Here is a 19,018-nt window from a genome sequence, read left to right on the forward strand (position 1 = left end):
TCTAGCAGCTGCAAAATGAGCAATGGGGACATCTTGGGGTCTTTATTAATTCAGAGGTAGCGGTAAAGCAGGACTGAGTTTCTCAAAACTGTGCCCCAGCGGCTTTCCTGACACATTCCACAACATGAGCTAGACAGCTGTTCTCATCTTCTCTGGAGACAAAATAAAGATGACTTTTTATATCAGTGTAGCTTTTTTTTCAGTTAACGAGCTGTCCCTCTAAGTCAAGAGCTGTCCGTGGTGGTCACTGTCAGTAACCTCACATCAATTCTGCACTAGCCAGTATGTGGCAGGAAAGGGAACAGAAAGGCTGCAAGAGGGCGATGGCCCTGGCAGCCTGCTTAGGCTCTTTGGCTGGTGAGAGCAACTCTGAAGTCTCGAATTACTAGGAATTTCCAGGAAAAAGTCAATCCTTGACGGAAATGCGTTGATCTAAGAGGAAGGCCACAAGCCCTCCTTGTTACATGGGTAGTTGATACTGTAATATCTTTCATGCTGGAGCCTTCTGGGGGAAAAGGAGCAAATATTTCTCTCATCGCTTTCTGTTTCTACTTTTTGCTGCAGTGTATTTTTAACAGCATTAATTATTGTTTGGCACTTGTACTTGAAGTGTTCTCTATGAGTCAGGCTAAAATTTAATGCACACTAAATAATAATACAGAAGCAGCCAATTAGTAAAAATGCATCAAAGCACTCTGTAATGCAACCATACTAGCAGCTGATGTAGGACTTTTGATGTAATTACTGGGGCTAAGGTGTCAAATGATTGAACAAACCAGCAAATCGATAAAATGTACACATACAGACTATTAAAATCTAGAGTGGCAAGAGATCTTCAGGTATCAGTCAACACATTACTCTGCAGTGAGTCATTTTTGGCAAAAGTTTGTTGACAGGTTGTGAAATCTCCTCTGACATAGGTTTAAAGAACAAAGCCTAGGCAACCCATGCCAATGCTTACTCACCCAAACCACAAGAATTTTTTCCTAACATCTAACTTCTGTCTTCTTTCCTCAAATTTAAGCTTGTTGCCTCTTCTGCTAGCATCAGTCAACATGAAGAACAGGTTGCTTTGTTCTTTGCTGCTGCAGCCGTGCACAGACTTGACACACAAGCAGATGTTGCACAAGGTCTGTGCGGGCTGCACCCCTCCCGCACGCCAGCCTGTGCAAACCGCTGGTCTCACAGCTACTGTAGTGAGCAGCAGCAGGTCTGAGTGGGGGGCTGCACTGCTTCCAAGGGTGTGAATAGCTAGTTCAACCCTGAGGGCCATGTATCTTTGCATATCCTATCTCTGCTGTCTAAGCCCAGACAGGGGCTCTCATTTATCCCATAGAAGAGAGCGCTAAAATCCAGGATCACTGTCGTTGAGGCTTGATGAGGTATTGGCCTTATATATAACTTCTTTAAGTTGGAAATACATAATTAATTCTCTCTTTACCTGTAAGCACAAATAACTCTTGCTTTAGCTAGAGCTTAAACACAGGCTTCACTTGCATATTGTAAAAATACCGATATTTTATTTCTTCACCCCCTTTTTTTTTTTGTTTGACCTATTTAAATCACAAAATCAGAAAAAAACCCATAAGCAGGACTGATAAGTTATTCAACATTGGGAAAAAATTTAAATGAGACAAAAAAGCCCCAAACTGCACTTTTGAAGTTTGGGGTATTGTCCCAACAGGAGAAAAATTACTGAGAGGTTGTTGGAGCAAGTGAGTTTTTTAAAGTTTCCTGCTTGCTTTCTTTTCTAGCATAGAGTCCTGAAACTGAAGTAGTTGCTGACCTCTAACTGTGATATTGCAAAGTGAAAATGAGGACATTCTGATAGGAAAATGGAGCAGTGTGTGTTACTGCGTGCAAATCATTAATACTGGTGCCCTCAGATAATTGAATATTTCAGCTCAGAGACCCGTAATTTAGAGGAAGTCTTTATCTACCAAAAAAAAAACAAACCCCAAAACAAACCAGTCCAGCATCCAAATTAAGGTAACAGAAAATACAGAATGGGGAAGAGGAGCCAGTCATGAAATTTTCGTAGATTTAAAACAAATAAAAAAATCAACTATTTAATTTCACTGCTCCTCTGCAAAGTATAAGTTATTACATTTTTAAAATGAACATTCAATTGACTGAGGAATTTCAAACGGGTAATTCAGTTGTGCCCTCAGCAATAACTGCAGCAGGCTGAATGCAGCCCCACCACTTCACTTCCGTGGCACGCAGCGGGAGGTGAGGAGAATAACACTATCGGCAGGGTTACAACAGCCTCCTTTGCTGTGTGCACATGTTCCTATCTGTACCATCTATTAGCAGACATCACATGGGAACTGGAAGCTGAACTGAAGCTCCTTAGGTGATTTCAGGGCTTTTCCTTAAAGCAAACAGGAGGCAGCACACCAATATAGCACATGACACAGACCAGCTAAAGCAAGGTGCTGAAAACCTTTAGAGTGAAGGAAATTGTTGTGTGAGATAGGATAGAGATCTGGAACATTTTGCAAGTCTGTGACAGTGGTGGCAGACTTGCCTAAGGAATTCCTCTGCAAGGTACAGGAGTATGTTTGAAGAGTGAAACAAAACAAAAAGCATTAAAAGCTTTCTTCACTGAAAGGGCTTTCTCAGGGGTTGTACCTGAGAACAGAGATGCTGACGTTCTGCTTCAATAGCCTCACAGATCTAGCTTGGCAATAAAAGGAATGTCTGGGTAACATTCTCGAACAGCCAGCCCAGGGCTCGCTGCAGCTCCGTGCTGAGTTTTGTGGCTGCAGCAGGTCCCAAGCCAGGGCTGGGCCAGGGAGCACTGCCTAGGCAGGCTCCCTCCTCTGCCCCCTTCCCCTCACCTGCTGAGAGGTGTTGAAAGGCAAACCTCACAGCTTCTGCTCTGAAGAGAGATTTTTCCACATCAACTTCCCTTGATGAATGTTTATGTGAAACACTATATTTACTACCCCCAAGCTTGTCTTCCCTGTTATTTCACATGAACATGGTGGAAGTCACTTGAATGGTATCCAAGGAGACAACTTTACTGAACTAAACTAATTAATCTTACCTTATTGCTGATTACAGTTGTTTTTAAGTAGACAGTAACTGATCCCATAGAGCCCGTTATAGCTCCTCTGTATGGAACACTTTATAAAGATATGCAATACATTTATCAGAGCTGGTTTTGCTTCTTAAAATAATGTTGTTGAGCTTCTCCATTATAATAACATATTATTTTCCACTCTTGCTGTCAGCTTCTAGTTCACATTATGCTCCCCCTGGATATAATTTTCCTTTAGTTTCAATAACACTGGTATCATCCATATGTGCCTTCTATTGCTGGTGCATTATTCCCATTTTGCCACGAGGTGTCATCAGAACGCACCCTGGCACCCCGGCTCTGCACCCACTGAAAGGTGGGGGAATTCTAGGAGGAAAAAAAAGAGAAACTCTCATTAGCTGCCAATAAATTACACAGTAGTAAGAGGGCCACACTTCTGATTTCCCCATGCCTTTCTCTGTTTAGCTAGACTTTTTAATTATAGCTCCAAGATGCAAACAGAACACTCCGAACATTTGCACTGCGAGTCATTGACACCAGTTTACCTTTGATTTCATGAAGAGTTATGCTGAAGTCTGCTCAGATTTACAGCACTCATCAGCACACCTGGAAAAACATCTTTCTCCCTGGGTCCGGTGTTCCTAGCTTTTCAACAAGCCATTGGAGCTTCTAATTACGTGACATCTACAAGATGAAAAAAAAGTATGAATTGAAGAGGCATCAGATAGGACATACTCATTTACTCCAATGTTTCACTTAAAAAAAACCCCAAACCCAGTAGACTGTGAAGCAATTTATTTTTCAAAGCAAGTGTAACTCTTCATCTTTGTCTTCCATCTTTCCCTCCCCAAAATGTTTACTTCTTCAACAAAATGTTAAATGCTCTTTCTACCTGTCACATTCTAATGGCCCATTTCTGTATGCTGACACTTGTCCAGATCACCGTTTCTACATTCATTGACTGCACAGGGGATTTCTTTTATTTTTAAACCATCTGGACCAGAAACTCGAATAAATTACAGGCATTCACCAGGGCTGTTAATCAGATCCCTGCTACAAACACAGTATCTGACAAGTGCAGAAATAAACCTGCCCTAAGTTCACATAGATGGCCAGGCACTGTAATACTTGTTATGTGCATGGGAGAAAAGTAAACCCGTCAAAGGTGTGCCAAGGCGGCACAGCCACTGGACACCAGACACGGCCAGGCAGTGCCTGCTGGTCCCCATGGGCTGTGCCATGCTGGCAGCGTCCCACAGCCAGTTGCTGCCGGCTCTGTTGAGCTGGTTTCAGTTTGTCTGGAACTGGCAAGGTGATTCACAAGAGCCAAACACAGGGAGAGATTCACCCCTTCATTTTCTTCAATATCATCTATCAGCAAATTATAGAGCAGGTTGCAGTAAAAAATAACAACCTCACCAAAGCTTCTAGTATCTTTCAGAAAAGCGAATGAACTCCAGTGTGCAAATAAATCACATGGTTCCAAGTTTGTTGTTTTTGTTTCAGCTCACACAAGCCAAAACATTTTCATTGATTTATCATTCCTGCAAGGCCTAGTTTTGTAATTTTTACCTTTTGAGGTGGTTTAGCTGGACTGGATGCTACCCAATGCCTTGTAGCTCAGCTGCCTTCTGGCTGGGTCAGAGCGGGGTCCTGATTCCTTCTGGGCTCCAAGGGAAACAACCCTGTGTCTTCATTTGCAGTTATCCTTACATGGGGCAGGCAGCAGAACCTCCTTCACTTCCTTAGTTTCTTAGAAAGAAAACTGATTAAAGAAGGATAAGGAGAATCACAACCTAGAAACCTTCTACTTCTTTCTGCACCCACGATGCCCAGAATTGCTGCAGAGGAGGGAAGTGTGCCAGGGATGAAGGGTCCTGGGTCACTTTTGAGAATCTACTGAAGTATGGGAAACTCTGGCCTGTGCCTTTACCTTGTGTGAGATGGCTACTTAGATGAAACTCAGACTTCACAGGATTCCACAAACTGAATTTACTGTTAAATATAATCCCTAGATTTCACACAGGACTGGTTATTATTAATATCCCATCCTTTTGACCTAAATTCATCAGACTGCAAAGTGCCACGTTTAAATTTAACTTCTAAAGAAAAAATAATTAAATTGAAAAATCAATCACTGGGCAATTTCACATTGAGTTTATTTAAGGTCAGACTGTTGCTGTCTCAGAGAACATAAGTTATATTAGTTTAAGTTTTCTTAATGGACCAAGTTCAGAAGTGCTGTGAAATTAGGCATAATTGCATACTGTCTAATGAGCCTAAATTAGCATATAGCATACATATTGAGATGTATGTACAGATTTACATTCTCCTTGACTCACTGATTACTTGTACCCAAGAAGACAAGGGGCAGGAATTGCCACCAGGGGTTCTGGATGGTTCAAACAGTCGCAGCTGAAGGGAACAAATACCTGCGTCCTTCCTGCACCGGCAAGCACTCCAGGCCAGGACTTGGCAGAGGGATCAGAGGTTGCTTCCCAAGGGTATTTCTCCTGCTATGCAAGAGCTGCTGGGTTAGATGTGATCTGCGGTGGGTGACTGACTTTTGCAATCCAGGTGGCACCGTTTGAGTCATCCTGCACCTGTCTCGTATGCTGGCTCTAGGGAACATCCTAATCCAGGGTGAAACCAAACTTGTTCAGCTTGCTTCAAATTTGAGTCTTCCTCAGTCATCAACTCTATAAGTTATGTTTTGAATTTTTGTAGAAAATCTATAATAATTCCATTAGAGAGGTTCTTTGGTCTTACATTTAATTGGTTGTATGGCTGGAGGTGCTTTAGACTTGCATTCATTTTTTTTCAAACTGCAATAATTTCATTCAGTGCAGAACATTTTCAATGGAATTTCTTAGTACTATAAAGTACAAATATTTTCTAATTGCATCATGCTGTATGCATCTCCATTGTTCAGAAATCTTAGCTCAGCGTAGTTTGGATACAGATTAAGATATATAATTCCAGATTTAAGGATTTGCGTCTTTGGTTTCTGGGCTTATTTTTCCTCCATCTATTTTTAGTTTATGGGCTCTGACTAATTAAGTATAAAAGTATTTGCCTGTAAAAAGGATCACTAGTATTTTTATTATAGCATGCTAAATGTCGCTTAATGTTAAGTTTTTAATGTGTCTTTACAAGAAGTAACATTTCATTGTATGCTATATTTTTAAAACTTCTTGTTAGGTTTTGTGGCAAAAAATTTTATTGATTTGTGACAGTAAACTTTGAAGCAATCTAATTACTTTAGGAAGGTCATTTGGAAAGTACTTTAGAAAAGTATCTTTTTCTTGTAATGACAGATTTCTGATTATCTGTGTTTATAGGGAAGCAACGTTGGTAGAGCTGGCTTTCCTAATAAAATAATTCTTTGATGGTGAAGCATATGTAACATACTTTAAACATGACCCTGGTAAACTGTTTTACAGACACTCAGAACTTCTGCAACTTAAAGCTCTAGTTCTAAAAAGAAAAAAGATAAAAGAAAGCTATTTGCAAGTTTAACTGCGCTTATCCTAAAATAAGAGCAGCTAGCCATAAGAAACACTATCTGCACTATTTCTTTTACTCTGAGATGCAGTGCAAATCAAATATAATGTACTATTCATCCCTAGTGCAGACTCTACTGATAGCCAAGAGAGCTATGTTTTTATTCCTAAAGTTTTGCATTTCAAGGTAGCATGGTGCATCAGAAAGAATCATAGATCATTAGTCTTTATCTGCATACCAAGTCAGAGTTTCTAATATAAAGATCCATGGTTGTCTTTTCAATAGGCATGCCTATGGGAGGAGCATGGCTGGTGAGACAGCTGCAGTGCAGTTGACTTCATGGAGGTTCCTGCAAGAATTCTGCTCAACAGTGACTTACAGACTTCAGGGGTGCAGTTCTTTCTTGGGTTAATGAAGAAAAGGAAATTTCTTACATGAAATTCCTTTATGCAGAAGCTCTGTGACACTATCGTCCACCACTGTATTTTTTCCTTCAACAGTAGACCAAGTGAAGGAGGATAGAAGCCGCATCAGAATATGGAACTGAGCTGTGTGAGCTACCTCGGTCACTGGGCTTCTTGTAGCAGCCAAGGCTGCTTCTCCAAATGCAGGCATCATGCAGGTCAGTGTAAGTTTGGGAGGAATCTTTGAAAATACAATTAATTACAAATTCAAGTTCTAACTAATTAAAAGGCTTGAAGAATTTTTCTAACTTAGCTGTATTTTGAAAATATTAAATATTATTTTCAATCCATTAAAAAAATAAAGAAAAAGAGACACCAACAAGTATGATTAATGTGAAGTGCTTGGGTAGCAGTAAATATTTTTTTTCCTTTTTTTTTTTTTTTTAAATCAACCTGAAAACTATTTAGCAGGCTGAACTATTTCTGTTATAAATCCACATTCCAGGTGTGATAAGCTCTACTGAGATTTCCTTAAGGGACCATTGTTGTCCTCCTGGTATGAAGAACCTGCAGGAAGTTCAGAATACTTGTCATTACCTCTCAATTCCTTTACAATGACTACAGAGAGATTTCTTTGGAGGAACTAATTTGACCTCCATACTTTCAATCAGTGCCAAGAGGAAATGCATTTGGAGTGGTGTTGGAGTAGTGGTGTTAATTTTTGCCTTCTTTATCCTCTAAAGAGGTGCTGGTCAGAGTCTGCTTTTTCTAAGATTGAACTCGAAAATACCAAATTCCAATGAAACAGATGTGTTTTGTTTGTTTACTTGTTTTAAAGCTGATAAAAATAAGAAGATACTTTCCAGTAAAGAAAGGAAAAAAAAAATCCGCCACCAGTAGTATACGCAGACCAAATACATTGCTTTCCTAACAGTACACAGAAAAAGAAAATGAGTCAGACTGGTCTACTGTTATGAGAAGTGGCAGATACAAATAACTTTGAAAACAGGATTTTTCTCTTTACAATACCTGTACATACTTCCTAGAGATCTGCTTATAAGTGGCTCCAGGTCCTCTATCATCACAAGACAGCCCTATCCGTGGGCTGGCTGCAGAGCCACAAGCTGCAGGATAAGTGCCAGAGAGAAAGAAGCCAAGCATTCCAGATTTCCAAAAGTTATGGCCCAGGCACTCGGCTGGTTGAAGAGAATGGTGACACCCCCATCCTCCTTGCCATTGTGAGGCAAAAAAGAGAACTGTGGTGTGATCTCCATTTTACTTTCTTAGCACTCCCTTATAATAATAGGTAATGGGTGAGAGGCTAATTTCCCATCAGCACAGAGGCCTGGCAGCCTGTTGCGCAGACTGCTTTGATTCAGTCCTGGTAGAACTGCCCGTGTTTTCCCCTTTTCAAAGAATCACCAGCTGTTTTTAAGATCCTGGTGTTTTCATCTGCAGGCAATATAAAAAAAAAAAAATAACAACACCCTTTGTCTCAACTGCCTGTGAAAGAGACTTACAGAATTGAAAATTTTCTTATTTTAAATTAAACCAGAAAGCAAGTGGGTGATCTGTTGAAATGCATCCTTGTGTGAACTGTGTGTTGAAAGCAGGCAGCCAAGCTTTGAGAAAAGGTGGGAACAATCACTGCTACCAGCCTTCCAAATACCAAGCAAAAAAAGTTTGATGATTTTAATCTTCTCTCTCTGTCATGATGAGAAAACACAACTCCTTTGACAACATTGTGAGATACATTTCTAAAATAAAAGAAGATGGTTGTGATTTTTTGATTCATATCCTCTTAAAATAAACTTTATTTGCTATCTGGAGTCCATTTCTATTGAGCTTATTCTCTGAAAACCTCTACATGTACTGTGGAAGAATTAGATACTTTAAGATGTGATCAAGGCAAGAATAAATTTTCTACATGGGATGTTTTAAAGGATGTCTGGTCATGTCAATAAAGTCCTGGGAGAATTGCTGTTTGTAAAGCAGATATTCTGTATTTAAATTCTGTATTGTAACAATGTCAGTGTTATTCCTCTTTGATACATTGAGGAATATGAGCAGTTACCCCATTCACACCTTTCCATCAGTCCACTTGGTATTTGTTGTAGCAGTGGAAGACAGCATCTAAACATCATCATGCAATTTAAGTCTCATGAACAGATTTCAAATCAGACTAAGAACATGAGGCAAAAAACCAAAGGTATTTATTTTTTATTCTCATACTAATATGTTGAGAAGCCAACATTTTGTCAGTGATCTCAAGTTCTCTGTCCCTGTCTCTTGAGGAACTGCACGCAATAGTAGGTTGTGTTTCCTCCTTATTGCCAAGGTCAAACAATGCCAATGAATCAGGATGAGATACTTCCTTTCTCTCTCACGCCAAGAAGAAAATGTCTTTTGGTGCTCACCAACATTTTTACTGAAATATTGGAAAATTCTGACAAGTCTATTAGTCATTAGTAGAAAAACAAATAGAACTTCTGAACTTAGTGCACAGAGGAGCTTTTTCAAGTCACAGAATCAAATCTCTGTTAAAATTGTAGCCATAGAAAAAAAAAAAAAACAAACAACAAACTTGACAAAAATTTAAGGGTTTTAGTGTGCAAATATATTTTACATGGTGCACAGAAAGAGAAACACCAGTAGAATGGGTTAGAGGGGCCAGGTGAAGTTCCTGGCACTGAGCAGTGTCCTGTCCTCAATGGCTTACTTCGTAAGATCTGTCAAGCATCTGTGAAACAGCTTTGTGGTTTAAGTCTGTGACAACACAGAAGTGCATTTCAAATCACAACTGAATTCTTGTTTGCTCATAATGTAAAACAAACACTGAGAGTCTGAAAACATACCTTCATAAACATGTTTTTGTCCTTAAACACCAGTGAGCGCATTGTACCTCCTAGCAGGTCACAAAGCATCTCAGTGCAGTGAGAGCTCCTTCTCCTCTCACAGCCCACGTTGACCCCTCTCATGTTGCTGCCTCCTCTCTGTACCAGTGGAGCGCCATCCTGAGATGTGTCAAGCAGTTGTTACAGGACACAAATTTACACATAAAATATCTCAGATTTCCATTAGTTCCCTTAAAAAATATATGTTAATAGTGGCAGGCGACATATGTGAGGAGTATAAGTATTTTCTGGAAGAGGCTAGAACTGTTTAATGTCTTTTTCCCATGACAGGGACTGCACGGCAGGCCAGCTCCAATGATTTAGAAGAGACAAGAGTGTTCCCAGCTTTCAGTCCCAGAGAGGCAACAGCAAGTCATAACTTTCAAAATTTACTTTTGCATTTGAAAATGTGGATGTAATTCTACATTCAAACAGTTCTGGTGCCTTTGCTACCACTGATCAGTATCTCCTGCACTAAATCATTTACAGAGAGCAACCACTGAAGCTGATTTATGAGACTTGTCAGACTTTGTGGTGCCACATTTGGCACCACAAAGGGCTCAGGTGGTAGAATGTGTGCATGCTTGCATGTTCCCCAACCCCTTATGTATTCCAAAGATGGGTAACAGAGAAGAGGGAGAATATAACTGGACTGTGTTTAGCATCAACAAGGAACTGGAGTCTGGGATTTATGGTTTAGTAGCTGTCACAGGTGAAAAGCACTCACTAATGAAGTCCAAACTGGTGTCAGATAGACATTGTGCTCCTGTTCCCATCTCCTTTTTCTTGGGGGCTGAATAATTCATCAGCAAACACTCACCTGTGAAAGTCACTGGTATATCTCATATTGGAGGGTTTTTCTACATGAACACTGATTGCCTCTCCACTGGGGAGGGAGGCAGGGAGCTGTGAGGCAGGAAACATGGCTCTGCCCCAGGGAAGGAGCGAGGCATCAGCTCAAGGCACTCCAGGATTAATTTTTCAAGATATGGAAGGGGATTAATGTAGCCCTGGACTCAGGGGCAGACAGACAACAGGAGACAGACCTCTTGTCCCTCTGCATGTCAGCTATCTAGCAGGAAACGAAACTAAAACCCAGCATGATTTATAAGGCATGCATGTGCCTCCCTGTACTGCAGCTACACACAGTGCTGTTTTGAGGGGTGAGGGGACTGTGTTCAGAAGAGAAGCACACCTCTATGTCATCCCATTAGAAAAGAAAAAGCAAGAATGGAGCCAGTGTGTTTGCTCTTATACAAAGCAAATGCCCACTATTCCCTTTGCCCTGCTTGGCAACAGGTAGGCTTGCACTATTGGATCGTGAGAGCCTCAGAGCAGCTCCAGTGAAATCAGGCAGTGAAGATCCATTTTTCATCCAGCCTTTGCAGAAAACATTAGAGAACACTTTAGAATTCGAATTGCATGTGAAAACCTGATTTGGCACAGTCAAACATGAAAATTAGCTTTGAATAAAACTATCACCTGCCTTCCCAAAGAGGAAGTGTTTGCAGGCATCACTGACCCTCTGAGGCAAGCATCAGATCTGCCAGAATATGTGCTTAGCACAGGCGAGGCTGACAGAGCTTAGACAGATAAAATGAGAAGGGTCATGCTCATGTTGTCCTCTATTCTTAGGCTTTCTTAAGTGCTCAAATCTGACATCACAAAATCTTCTGCCAGTTTTACTCTCCCTGTGGGTGTTGTGGTGGTGGTTCTGTTTTTGGGAAGGGGTGAGAGATGGGTTTTTGCTGCTGTAAATGAGCTGTAGGAAAGATATTGAAGGTGGACTGTTTGGCGAATTTATAGTTTAGGGAGCTGCTTTCAAGTTCAAGGGCAGAATGGAAAAAATCACACCAGCACTTGCTGGAGAATGAAGACAGACTTCACTCAGGAGATGGAGGAGGGAGCTGACATCTTGACAGGCTATGAGAACTGATACTTAAGAGGCTGATAGAGGGCTGGAGAAACAAGTGGCATGATTTGATGTGGTCAAGGAAGGAGCCAGAGAGAGGATCAAAGAGTCAGCTGATATAATCAGAAGGCAAGGCAGGATGATGCTGCAATTGGTGCAGACATGGGATGGTGAGAGCTTTGCTGGCAGAAATCAGTCCTTGAACAGTGGGTAAAACCTTCCTCTTACAGCTGGAGGACAGGAAGTGTCAAAATGGGAAAGTAACTTGGGTGGGTGGCTCTGGGGAGAAGGCTTAACCAAAAATGACGTATTTTTATGAGCAATTCACCTCCTGAAGGAAACACAAAATCCTGGGGAGATGAAATGGAAATTTCCCTTGCTGGACAAGAGCCGTGTTTGGGTCTGGAGTGCTGGAGAGAGTGCTCGTTGCCTGAAGTATCTTGAAAGCATGGCTAGGATTTAATACTCTGGCTGCTGTGCATGTTGGGTATTTAAATCTGCTGAAATTACATCGTATATCTGAAGTGTAAACCCCAGTCCTTGAAAAAGAAGTCGGTGTGCCGTGGCTGCTCCTAGCCTAAGAAAATAGCTCACGGTGTCTAACACCTCCTAACAAATGTTTTTCAGCACTACTACAGTCAAATTCATTCATGTAAGACTGACCTAAACATGCTGGTCCCTTTCCTGATGCAACCTGCTTCACCAGGCTAGACTGGCCTCTATGCTGCCTGCATTTCATGGTTGCGAGTGTCTGGCTATGCCTGTTCCTCTCCTCAATCCATTTGACGGGGAAGGCACTCCTTTCCTCCAGGGCACCTTAGATTTTCTGGGCAAGAGGAAGCAGTCTGCTGTTTCTAAGCAGTTCTTGAACTAAGAAACCCACTGCAGACACCTGCCCCATCTTGTGTAAAGGGACTGAATAGATTCTGTCCCTTCACATAAGATATTAAAATGTTTTATTCTGATGGAATGTTTTACTACTTTTTTTCTTCAATTCCCCCTAAGTCCTTAACATCCCTTCCCTTTACATCTCATGGAATTTAACAGTGGGGCACTCAAATAATTGTTAACAGTCAGTGAAAAATCATTGCTAAGGTATGAACTCCACCTTTCAGTTTTGTTCCATTTTCACTTGGCTTGTGCAATAAAATCACAATAGTCTCCTTACCTTTATTTGAGGGAGGAGAAAGGAGTAATTTTTATTTGTCCATTTGTATAGAACTGAATTTGTTTTCAGAGAGAAAAAATGTATGTAGTGGATTTATGTCTGACAGGTTATCTGTGTTCTGTAGATTTTGCTGTCCAGTTCTCCAGAAACACAAATCTGTCTCCACCTTATCTAACTCTGCTTCTGAGGTAGCAGGCACCCTTTTTTTCAGTCACCATCTTACCTGCATAAACCAGTGGGTGTTCACCAGATTCAGACAGCAGTAGCCTTACTGTCTCTTGCACACAGTATTTTTTCCCTATTATAATCCACCCTCTTGTTGCTACTTTGCTATATTGCCAACATTACCCTTAAACAGTCCATATTATTTTGTAAAACATAAGACCAATTTTTGCACTGATGATGCAGAAGAAATACTCAATTCGAAACCCAAACAGTCCATTGCTCCAAAACATATGTACCCCAGAGACAAATGTAACAGGTGTCGGCCATGGGGCTTGACGCACTGATAGAAGTTTCTCGGCTGTGAACACAGTATGTGAGCAAGATTGACAAGAAGTTTTTTAGCCACTGAATTGGTTAAATGGTTTCAGATAATCTAAACAAATAACTTTGTTTTAATACAACTCACCAAGGCCTGAAACACCTCACATGGCAATTACGGCAAAGTCCTTTTTTTCACCTGAAGATTACAACCTCAGCCCCTCCAAAATCCTGTACAAATAATTTCCCCTCCCTGACACTTTGCCTCTCACCTTTCCACGTACATCCTCCTTACAGTTCCCCTTCTTCAGCCTACTACAGATGCTTGTCTTCATTTTTTGAGGTTTTCATAGCAGGTGCCCACCATGTTATGAGTGAGCAGTCAGTATTTAGTGCTGCAAAGTTTCCTCCAGCTTCTAATTGCCCTGTAACACAATGATTACTTTCAATTCTTCAGCAGAAGGCTTTTTTATCTTTTAGAATTATTGACTCATTTAAGATGGCAGAGTCTTCTGGAGGCCACCTAGTCCAGCCTCCTGCTCAAAGCGTTTGGAGTTGGATCAGGTTGCTCATCTGGCTGCGTGTAAGAGCTTCCCCAAGGGTGGATGCTGCAACAACCTTCCAGAGCAACCTGCTCCAGGGACTTACCTACCCACTTTTACTGGGAAAACTCTTTTCCTTATGTGCAGCCAGAATGTTCTTTCCGGCAGCTTCTGACTGTCACCTCTCGCCCTTTCATGAGGTTTTTCTGAGAAATGTCCGTCTCTCTTCCCTGTGACCAGCTACACCTGCCACAGCCTTTTCCAGGCTCAACAAACCACCTCACTTTCCTGAATACAACATGCTCATTTCCTAACAACCTTTGCAGCCTTCTCCCAGACTCACTCCAATTTCGTACTGGACACGTTCCTCCAGGGACAGCTTCAAAAGCATTGAACAGAGGAGTTTACCACATCCCTTATCCTGCCTGCCATGGTTTTGCTAAAGCAGCACAGGACTCAGTTAAGCTCTGCTGCCACAAGAGCGCACTGCAGGCTGGTATTCAATTTGTCCACCACAAAATTTGTGTGCCCCCCACCCCACCTGGGTCCTTTTGTGGAAAGCTGGTTTCTGGTGAGGGGGCTGGGTCTGCAATAAATGGCATGGCTCCTTCCCAGACACAGGACTTGGCCTTTGTCTGAACCCCCTGAGGTTCCATTCAAACCATGTCTCCAGCTTGCTGAGGTCCCTCTGGGCATCAGCCTTACCCTCCAGCACACGGCCTGGAAAAGCACACACCCTCTCTCATCCTAAAAGCCAGGTTGCTGTAAGTACATCAGGTGTCACTGACCCCTGAGGAACAGCAGGCAACTGGCGTTGTACCCACCCCATCCACGCTGCCCGTTTGCCCGCAGGGATTCTACCGGAGACCCTCAAGAGCCCAGCTGGAGCCAGCACAGGCACCTGTGGCTCCCCCACGTCTGCGCAGGCAGGCACCTTGCCACAGGAAGCACGCGGGCTGCTCGGGTGTGATTTTGCCTGTGGTAAACCCAGGCTGGCCAATCCCCACGACCTACGTGTTTTCACGTGTCCAGATCCTTCTCGCCATTTTTGAAGACAGGCACAAAATTGTCCTTTTCCCAGCTACCAGGGACCTCCCTCAACTGCAGCCTCTCAAAGGCGACAGCCAGGATGGGGCCTCTTCCATTTCTGGTGCTTGGCAGGAGTTGGCTTTGGCATTCAGCATCTAGCACAGTACTCTATCAATACAAATACATATAAATAGGAAACTAAACCAAATAGAAACATTTCTAAATCAATTTTACTTTAATCAAAAAAAATATAATATCTAAGAATCCCAGATACTCAAAAACATACATACAGTTTTATCTGAAATGCTGGTCATGCCAATAAATTCTTGACGATACTCAGGATGTCACCTGAAGCAAGAATGTTAGGGAAAAAATGGTTAAAAACATCTATTAGGCATAGTAAGAAAATCAGCATAACCACTGTGACCAGAAGGTGACAGCTGTGGAGATTCACTGTCCAACCAAGCATGAATAAATAGTATAGGACCTCACTTATGCAAGGTGACATGTTCAAAAGATACACAGTGAGGCTCACTGGGTTATTGCCAGATGCACAAGGATAGTGAAATACTTCCTGCAGAGCTTAAAAGAACCATGCTCTCTTTTTTTTCAGACAAATGTGACAAATCATTTTGCAAAACTTTTCTGAACATAAAATTTGTAGTCCAAGATCACAGGGAAAGGGAATAAAATAAGGTAATTTATTTTTAATGAAATAATCTCTTTCTTACAGGAAATGTGTATCAGTTTATCAGTAGATGGACCCACTGTAACATTATCAGAGCAGTTCAAATGGTGATATGGACAGGGCAATGTGCATGCTAGCTTCTGTCTTCTTCCTTCTGCTATCTGACCAAAATCAGAGAGAAAGATTTTATTATCCCTTTGACCTGCAGAAATGAGAGGGACACATACTACTATCCTGCAGTGGTCATACAAGATCCTATTTCTATTATTTTTTCTTAAAAGTATATCTCTGTATAGACTACTGGACATGTCCTCTTTTGATACCCTTTATGGAAATCTTTTGCAGTACAGAGACCATGATCCAGCCACGCACAGCAGCAGAAAGCTCCTGCTGATGTGTCTGTGTCTGATCTGGATCCTTTTTCTTCTGCTACAGAAAGACGGCAGTGCCAGGTGACAATCCCTGACCAACACTGTGCCTCTTGTAACTTCTGACTTCTTGTACAGGAACAACTTGCAGCTCAGAGTGCAGCTAACAGACCTAGAATAACAGACATATGAGAGGATATGATCCTATTACTTTATTACCTTAGACATTTGCACATTCAGTGTATTTATTCAAAATGGTAACTGCGCTGCAAATCTTATATTTCAGTATTAGTTCTTTGTTATAACAAATCCATGAATTTCAGCTGTCTGTAATGATATTACATCTTAGGAGAAAACATCCTAAGATATCAAAAAAGCAGCCGATAGCCTTTGTGCAAGTATGATACAAATTTTCCTTCTCATGTAGAGCTCGTTTCTAAAATGAGAGATCTCAGCAGGTATAATGGGAAGGTTTGCCATTTATCATAAAATTATAATCTCAGGTGTTCAGTCCTGCATGTCATGGACAAAACTTTGGTGGCAAAATCAGCTGTCCAAGAAATGTACACACCCCTGGCCAGTCCCCTCCTATGTACAGGTTTTCTGTATTTTATATGGGAATATTTTCAGCTGCAGAAACTTGTAATTGCTTTACATTTCTCATCACCATCAGCAGGTTTTAAAAAGCAGGTAAACTTAGAAAACTCATGTTTCCTGAAGACCCAATTAAAATACACAGTTCTGTAAACCTATGTCAGATTGGACAGAAACAGGCTCCTCATGCAAGTAACTCCTCTGAAAGTAGCTGAGCAGTTAAACCTGACTCCCTACAAGCATGAATTACAAAAATCAGACACAAACAGATGCACATGGAAGAGTGCCCACCCGTACTACCCTGTAATTCTCACAGTCCACAGGAATCATAGAACTGTACCTGCTTCCCCAGAGGATGCTAAAAGCTTGGACTCCCTTACCTGCACCTTTGTAGGTGATTCTCCAGCAAATTATCCTCTCACAATACAGTCAACTGCTCCACTGAATAGTGGAAACTGAGCAGAATTACACTTGCAGAAAATGGTCTCTAATAAGTTGCAACTATGAGGTATATGTTGGTCTGTAAATTCCCTATTATAAAGCTCCTGAAATTTTTATTCCTTGGCCATTACAGATTTGTAGTGGCCCTGTTGGCTTTGTATCAACCCTAACAGCCTTACAGTTGAGTTTTTTTACTCTTGTGCTCTTTACTTTTCACTTTGTATCAACAAAGAAAAGATTTTTACAGAACAGATCAAGATTTTCAGCAGGGAAAATTATAATTTCATAGCTTCCCCAAACACCTGTCTTCAAAAGCCTGCTGCATCAAGCAGCCGCCTACTTTGCTTCAGAGCAGTCCTGGTTCCAAAGCGACCTGCTTCCAGTCTCAGGTACGCCCAGGCTGGTTTTAAAGTTAATCCTTAATCTCAATCAGAGATGGCATAACCATGTTGTAGCATTTTGGTGGTGCAATAATAAAACCATAACCACCCACCTGGCTCTACTCCTTCTTCCTCTGAATCTCAGATGAAGTGAGTGTTTACAGTCTTACTGCAAAAAAGTCCCAGTAAAGGCTGTAACGGGATGTAGCAAGGAAAATACATTAAAACACAAGGGAAGTAAACACAAGTTCTGTAATTACACTTTATTGCAACTCTAATGCTTCGCCCGCTCCTAAAGACTCCTTTAGCTAATTTTGTTTGTTCCAGGCTTTCTTTCTTCTTGTAACAATTAAAAACCACAAGCAGCACATATATTTTTCTCATTATTTTATTGAAAAGTTACATTTAAAAAAATACACAGACATTTTACTATTATGGATTGCAGATAAAGATGCTCTAAAAGTTAAATTTCTTTTTTTTCCTTTCTTCCACCTGTTGCCCCCTTTATCACATGACAACTTCAGTCTGAGCACTGCATACTGATATCACCTTTATAAAAGGGTTGGGGAGGTAAGAAGATAGGTGGGGCATTACTGCAATATGTTCAGTAAACAGAGAATACGGTCAATTATAAATATTTTATGTTCTGTACATTATTGCATTAGGGAGCCACAATGTTATGCAGCATTGTTACAAAGGAAACTAGTTAGAAATTAAGAAAAAGGATATTTACGTACAAATACATGGATCCATTGTTGTCTTGAACAATGCATGTTAGCTGTGGTAATGTGCAATTAAAAAGCTTTTTTTTTCTCTTGGAACATTGCTGAGCAACACCAGTGAGGAAACAACAAAAATAAGTTAAATGAAAGTAGCAAACAAGTAGTAATCTTAACTATATGTTATATGGCTTTCTATTTTTAATTTATCTAAATAAAGTGTGACACAAAAGAAATCATTAAAAGCTTCAGCGTTGCATTGCTTTCAAACATTTGCACAGAAACTAAAAATATTAAAATAGACATGTGATACATCTTTAGTACTACACAAGATACACCAGTACTGGGGCCTAGGACGGTACACAATCCTTGTCAACAAGAGCACACTGAAAGAATCCAAAAGGATGCAATTAATTTTTGAGATGTTATCGACAACCAAGCATTTGGTTCATCTACCTTTTTTTTCCACATTAGATTATACCCTGCTGGTTTTCAGAGAAGTATTTACATAAGTGTGAGCAAGGAAGACCCTAGTTTTCAAGTCTGTCAGGAAAATATTTTACGTTCCTTGATTCCAAGGTGCATCATACACATTGCAAAAAAAAAAAATTAATAAATGCATGAATCTTTAATGGTATAAATTTTATGAGCAATTAAGTTTTTACTAAATCACTCTGTATTTGGATCAAAAAAAGGAGAGACAGAGAGAGACTGTGAAAGAGAGTTGTCTCGACTCCAAAATGCAGTACCCTTAACGAGGAATTTTACGGTGTGGGTGATTGAGGTGTCACGCTGGATGGCATTTCAAAAGAGAAAGACATTTTAAAATCTTGACTCCATTCCTGC

Source organism: Pterocles gutturalis, unplaced genomic scaffold, assembly GCF_000699245.1.
Source record: "Pterocles gutturalis isolate BGI_N339 unplaced genomic scaffold, ASM69924v1 scaffold39425, whole genome shotgun sequence".
Classification (NCBI taxonomy): Eukaryota; Metazoa; Chordata; class Aves; order Pterocliformes; family Pteroclidae; genus Pterocles; species Pterocles gutturalis.